We start from the raw sequence: 7,894 nt of genomic DNA on the forward strand, positions 1-7,894 counted from the left end.
TTTATGGGTGTATTTATTTTTTTGGAGACTGAATGAATTAATACCCTCAATATCCAAATAATAGGCAAGGACATCCATCTCTAATCATGAGAAAATGACTTTCATGAATGCAAAAGTATATAAATAAAAAAGGACATAAAAACAACAACAAAAAAAATAATAACAAAAGCAAAATAAAAAAGATCTTTTAAAATAATAATAAAAAAGCCCCAGAAATCCAAAAGCAATGTTATTTTTAAAAAAATCAAATAATTAATTGAAAAAAATCTTTTTATGATTATTTCCCCCTCCTATTCAAAATTGATCCAGTCCACAGTAAAGAGGCCGGTGGCACCACTATGGAACTTGGTTGTATTGACAGGAACTGTGAGGTCCTCCAAAAGTTACTTTAATTTCCGCCACGCTTTTGTCTATCAGTTGCCCTCACTGAAAAGCCCAGTTAGGTATTGTTGCAAAAAAAAAAAAAGTCTGCGTCCACATCTATTCCCCTCTAATTCATACTCGGCATTGTAAGTTTTGCTTTTCAGAGATTGATTAAGAAACAGCACAAAGAATGGACAAGTGATTAGCGTCTCAGCAAGGGTCTGGATTGTGGCTATGAACCTGGGGATAGGTTTAGAATTCACTGTGGCATTTGGCTTCCTCTGAGTCCCTCGCTGGATCCTGATATTTTCTGCCTCCTTGACTGCAGGTAATACATTCCAACATACCAGGAATGAGAATCCTTATAATTAGTCTGAACTCCCACTCACTCCCTTCCCGCTAGCCTAAATGTAGAAGGCTTGTACCCCCTGGAAGGTTTTTCCATTGAGGCCTTTATATGTGACTCCTGATCAGTGCAGGAAGGGTAGAAGCCTTTTGACACTTATCTAACTTCAACTGCTTCATTGTCTCCGGCATTATGATTTTTTTTTGTACATATTTACTACAATTTGCTTTTAGTTCAGATTTCTTACTGTTTTCATCTCTTGTGGACTATTGACTTTGCAAAAATATTGAAAGTCCTTCTGATTTAGTCAGTCTTCACTATAACAATCTACCATAAAAACAGGCCATTAGCTTTCCTCCAGCAGTTCAAGATCCCCTATGTTAGCCACACATGCGTTCATTTTTTAATTCAATATTTCCCTATCCAGTTTAAATGTTTACTTAGGTAAGATATACTTTTTTACTATCAGCCACAATTGTGTGTGTGTGTTAAAAAATATCAGTAAAATCCTTTTTTAGTTACTATGCATCTTAATAATATGCATTATTGGAATTTAAACATTTTTTTTTAAATTTTGATCTCCATTATACAGTTTACAATATTCATTAAAACGATGACTGGATAAACTAAAATAAAGGTTTGTTTATAGGGTGACCATTTTCATCCAAACGTGTCTCTAAATTGTCCCAAAGGCCAGCCATGTTTAAACATTTAGCCAAACCATGGTTCATCTTTGTCACTATTGGGAAGCCAGTCTAATAATGAAAGTCAATGATGTGTATCAGAAGCCAGGAAGCGGCAGAAAGAGGAGAATAGTAACACCAAGATGCTAAATGGTTATTTATAATACACAGTGCTTTAGGAAACTTAAGTTCAGTTGAGGTTTACACCTACTTTAGGCAAGACTTGAATTTCAGGCATTGAAAATAAGGATGATCCAATGACGAACATACCTACTAGAAGAGGTGGTCTGTAAATTAATGTTTTCTTCCTAGATTCATGCAAACCCACAATGTATACATTTTGTGAAAATAGGAAAATATGTGAATTTTAAGTTAGAAAGTTTAAAAATTGACCCCCCTCTGCCCCGATTAGCTCCAATCGACAATAATAAGGCCTAACACACATTCTGCTGTTGACCATCTGTGAGGGTTGTAGCTGGGCCCCTGGACAATCAATAATTCCTACAATCCTTTGGGTGGTTTATTTCCAAGGCCTGACCCCCTGCTAACTAGCTAAAATTCCCGACACACAACCTTGGCTATCAATTTGAAATTGTCTTGAATATCTATGTTTTTCTTTGCCCCGGTCATAGGAGTTTCCTAATGATTTACTAATGATCAGCATAGACAACCACTTAAGATCCTCAACTTCTTGGCGCATGGCCTCTCCCCCAATTCTCTGCATTTACATGACTGTTTTGCCAAGCAAGGTCTAAAGTTACATGTCAATAGCGCTGTGTCTAATTGAGATTCTTTGCATTTTGTTTGGAAAAACAGAGAAGGAAATGTAATTAGCCAGCAAATGTGGCAATTACCACCATATTTATACCTGGCTATTGCTTGTGACATCAGGTCTGAGCAGCATGGGTTGAAGAAGAGGTAACAGCATCCTATGATGCCTGGTGTGCAATGGCTGGTGATCTTTTTATCTCCAACCTTCCTATTAAATATTGAAAAAAGAGTTGAGTAAAGAGATTGTGGTACTACATCCAACAAAGATACCTTGCTTTTGATTCCATCAACTGGACTAAAAATTTACACAATGGATACACAATGGTTCTCCAAAGAGATGGAAGTTTGAGGTTGGTAAATGTGACTATAAATGGAAACACAAATTAATCATTCCCTACCTATACCCTAAATGGCCTGGTCCTTGCATTGCATCCAACAGTCAAATTGGAAAAAGAGTCATTCATGCTCCTCACTTACTGACCAAGTTCCATTTTACAGACCTGGTCGCTAAGCGAATTGGTCATTAAATGAGAAACATAGTAAGAAGCCGACCTGCAGAGATGTGTGCATGCAAAGTGCATCAGTGACAGGTTTACCAACAGCCTGCAGACCAAGATTGAGGAGAATCGCTACTGGGGACGAAGGATGGAGTTAAGAAGAATAAAGTGGAAAAGTTGTACTGTTGTACACTGTACAGTTCTCCATCGGAAATGGAGTCGTAAATGTCGTCATTAAGCAGGTAAGTGAGGAATAGCTGTAAAGGAGTCCCACTTTTATTTCAACTTATTTTGCCCAGTTACAATCACACTGAGAGAACATTGTATAGGAACATTCTTAGAGGACAAAACAGAGATATAAACTTATCTATGTGCCATGGAACTTTCATTCAAATTGGTGGTTGGCGTGGGTCTGGGACCAAGTCTTATTGTTAAACTGCGGTGTAGACAGCAGGCAGGTCAAGGCCGGGCTGTGTTGTCTAAATAACTCTCTGGCTAAACAGAATTAAAAATCCTTTGTCAGGTAAAACAATTCCTATATATGTATTGCAGCTGTGTAGTTAAATATTTGCCTTCGCTTCAGCTATCAAAAAGATGTCTTTCAGCATCATATACAGCATCGTCGGTTTTGTTAAATAAATCTTTTGATTGTTGTTTTGTTAAAACGTGTGTAACAAACATCATATCAATAAAGTTATACATTTGCATAGGAAACTCATCATCTTTTTTTATTTTTACGTCATATTTTTATCATTTTATTATTATTACATAGTATTTATATAGTGCTAACAAATTACGCAGCACTATACAAAGTCCATAGTATTGTCACTAGCTGTCCCTCAAAGGGGCTCACAATCTTATGTCCCTAACTCATATGTCATATGTCTTAAACAGTCTAAGGTAATTTTTTTGGGGAGGGTGAGTCAATTAACCTAACTGCATGTTGTATTTAGAATGTGGGAGAAAACCGGAGTACCAGGAGGAAACCCACTTAAACATGGAGAGAACTTGCAAACTCCATACAGATAGTGTCCTGGCCGAGATCTGAATCTGGAACCTAGCGCTGCAAAGGCCAGAGTGCTAATCCATTATTAGTATCTGTAAATTTTTTCTGAGGATGTTTTTTGAATTTTATGTGGATTTGATAGCTTTTGTTCTAAAATATCAATAGTAAAAAAAGAATATACTTATAAGCTTTAGGCACTGTATAAGATCTATTTATTATGGACCCCTTGTATTGAGGTGAGCCCATTTATGTCAATTAAATGGGAGCAAATATAAATACTCTGCTCACATATTAGAGAGATTGCATTAATGATTAAACCAGTGGGATTAGTGAGATACGTTAGCAGATCTTTACAGTCAGAGCATATATTGCAAAAAACTTTATCTGTCAAGTTTTCTAATAATTGGAACCTTTGAGTTTTTTCCAGGGTATTGTGTCCTTATGTTCTGAGCTACAGTACCTTGAACAGCCTATATAGGAAAAATTAGAGTGTAAAAATAGAATATATATATCAACCTAATGACTGCAAGGTATGTACACAATTCCGACTATTGTAGCCATCATTTACAAACACTCAGCACGATAAGAACATAAAGAGCCTGCAACTATTTAGCCACCAGTTATTAAAATATTTCCCTACATATTTCTTAAACACAGTACTTCATCAAACTCAATCTACTGAGCACCAAAATAGCTTTGTTTCATTAAAGATCAAGAAAAACCCAAAGCACTCTAAAGTTTACTCTGAACTGGACTTGTACAAATATATTTTTAAATTAAAGAATCTGCACTCACCAGACATTCTCTGGTGGAGAATCTTCAAGGTCCATGTGATTTCAGCGGGAATGGTTGATTCTCCACCATAAATGTGACATTACAACTTGATCATGGCCATTAAATCTGAACTTCATCAGCCAAGTGCACTTTCAAAATAGTTTCCTTTATAGGCGGAGCTAAAGTGTTTGCCTATTTATCTGGTGGAGGTAAATATATATAGGCCCTAGAAATGAGCCTAGTTGCCAACCCTGAAGATAATCAATTAGAGAATAAAACAGAAAAGAAGATTTTTTTGGCAAAAAATAAATTGTATTTATGATTGCTTTCATAATACATACCATAAAACAATGCTTTGAAATGACTGGAGATACAGGTCCAGATCATTACCGTTTCGTCCCTGTTTGGGCACTGGACAATAAGCTTCTGACAATAATATGCAACATAATAACAATAGTGTCATATACGTACGTTGGTTACCTGACGCGTTTCATCCGATTTAGGTACTTCAGGGGTGAAGTTACATTTAGTAAAGTTGAGCATGATTACTTGGTGGTATATATTCCTTCAGAATAGAGCGTATATGTATGTAAAGCATCTGAGGGGATCAGTGTCCCAAACCAGTCCATCAGCACACACAGTGCCCTTTCACTCCAGAACCACAAGGTCCTTCTTCCGGGTGCTTATCTTAAGCCCCTGTCCTCCCCAAGGGAAGTGGTCTCCCCACATTTTTGACTCATTTGGGACACTGATCCTCTCAGATGCTAAACGCTAAATCGGGCGAAAGGCGTCAGGTAACCAACCTACGTATGGGACACGATTGTTATTATGTTGTATATTCCTGTCAGTAGCTTATTGTCTAGTGCCCCTACAGGGCCGAAATGGTAATGATTTGGACCTGTGTCTCCAGTCATTTCAAAGCATTGTTTTATGATATTTATTATTAAGTAATCATTAATACAAATTATTTTTTGCCAAAAAAACCCTTCCTTACGTTTTATTCTTCTACCTTTATAGGCGGTCAAAAGATTTGAAATTGTGTTTTCCATCTTAAATGATTCTCACACCCCAGCCAGAAAGCTCAGTTGTTTTTTAGACTTGGATAGATTGGGAAAGGGTTCAAAATCTGCCAAGTCTTTGCTTTCTGAAGCCTTTAGTATTGTGATCTTCAATTATTATATTGAGAACATTGTCACCTTTACAGGAATCAACAGAAAATCTCATACAGGTCTGGAGTCCCCAATAAGTTAAGGTTCTAGCCATCCCTGGCTGTATCTCATTTAGATTAATTTCTCCTCAACTTTTCATTCATTTCTCACTGTCCTGGAGACACATTGAGTCCCATTTATTCAAGCTCATCAAATGATGATCTAGATCACCCGGGTCCACCCATGATAGTTTATCTTCAGGCCCATTGTCACTTGGTCAGGAAGTGAGAGAACAATTCCCAGAGTTCAAGAAAACTTGAGAGATGTTCTCCCCCTTCTCCACCCTAATCACACACTTTAAGCATTACAGCTCATTTACCAAGAAACCCCTTACCCACTGGACAATGTAGGAACTTTGCTAAAAGCATCCCAAAAAGCATTCTTGATTGAATCTTACAGGAAGCTAATTTAAAGAGGAATAGTGTTTTCTTCCCCCCCCATTAGTTTCATTTAAATACACAATTTATTGGCTTGATAAATCACTTACATGTTTGACAATTAACTGAATCTCCTTACAATTTTATATGATGAAAGATCTTCTACAGTCAATTTTTAAATTTAATTTCAGTGATTAAAGTATTAAACGATCACGTGCCCCAATTTTTCAGAAAACAGTCAAACATTGTATCTTCATCTCAAATATCATACATAACATATATGTTTATCAAAGGTGAAGATAACATACCAGTGTTTGCCTTAATGAATTCTATGTACAATTTATCTCCTATGGTGTGATTGTATAGTGCGTACTTTTCAGCACTGAAACCTTAGAATTCCAAAGCCACTTATACAATGGACGTCATTGAATGTATACAAGGTTTTTATAACTTCTTTCTCCAGTCTTGACCCTTTTCTTTTTCTAAGAGTGGAAAACAACTTTGTGTTCGAGAAGCAAACTTATTTACCTTTCACTAGACACATTGAAAGCAGAGGAAGGCCACAACCTTTACTGGTGGTTTCATCCCAAGGGCATTTATTATGTCTGTAATGATAAACTTTAAAGCATTATTATGGTAGAAAATAAAAAGGTTCAGACTGATATTCAAACAGGAAATAAAGTATTTGAAGCGCACCAAAATATTGTTAGCAATGCAATAGACCACAGTATTGTACATCTCTTTCTTGTCTTCTACATCCCACAAAGCAGGCACTTTGGATTTGACAATCAGGTTTATTGTGGTTGTTGCTATGGATGGTAGGATGTCCATGAAACAAGAAGAAGCTGTTTAAGAGAAAAAGTCTAAAATGGACACATATATTTAATATAGGATCCCTAGGATCACAGCCCGGACTTTATTTTGTTTTTTGTTTTTGGGGGGCTGAATAGTGTTTATAAGATCTCGAATGATCACATTTTCCAAGTACCTTGTGAAGCTTCTACTGCATGTCTTTCTTTGTCATTTCAGCATTTTGCACAGCTGATGTCTCCAATGTGGTAAAACTTTTTTCATCACACAGAAAAAGAGTTGTGCTCAGAAGCAATACACCTTGTTGGGTCAGAAATATTCCACAGTTCTTTTGTACCAATAATTAATGGGACAGTATACATCTGTATTCTCCTATAGCTGTAGATCAGCAAATGAAAGATTTTATTGTGGTTGGAGACCACTTGAAGAACACAAGTAGTGTCTATGGAAACTGATGTTTCTATCTTCTGGCACTGCTAAGAGTTCACCGTGGGAAAAACAGAACCATATGAAACGAGGAACAGGTATTGGAAGGAAAATACTGATCACTCCTTCATTCTAACCCACTGTTTCTTAACCAGGGTTCAGAGAGTTCCTCCAGATTGCTAAGGGTTCAATGAGCAATTTGTTTATGTAATGTCACAACATTTATTTCCTTCTAGAGTTGCATTTATTTTTCACCAAGATCTTGTATTGATGATGGTACAGTCACTGCATTCCATAAAGTCTTTTTAAGCCAATCCCAAAGATTCTTAATGGAGTTAAAGTCTGGGCTCTATGGTGGTCAATCCATGTGTGAAACGGATGTCTCATGCTCCCTAAACCCCCCTGAGCCAGATGAATCCTGACATTGTCATCCTGGAATATGCCCATTTCATTAGAGAGGAAGAAAATGTATTGATGGAAAAACCTGGTCAATCTGTATATTTAGGTAGTGAGCTGATCTCGTTTTATGAGCGCATAAAGTTGCAGAACCTAGACCTAGCCAACTGTAGCAACCCCAGATCATAACACTGCCCCCACAGTCACCCCAGATCATAACACTGCCCCCACAGTCAC

This window comes from Pyxicephalus adspersus, chromosome 4 (genome assembly GCF_032062135.1).
Source record: "Pyxicephalus adspersus chromosome 4, UCB_Pads_2.0, whole genome shotgun sequence".
Taxonomy (NCBI): domain Eukaryota; kingdom Metazoa; phylum Chordata; class Amphibia; order Anura; family Pyxicephalidae; genus Pyxicephalus; species Pyxicephalus adspersus.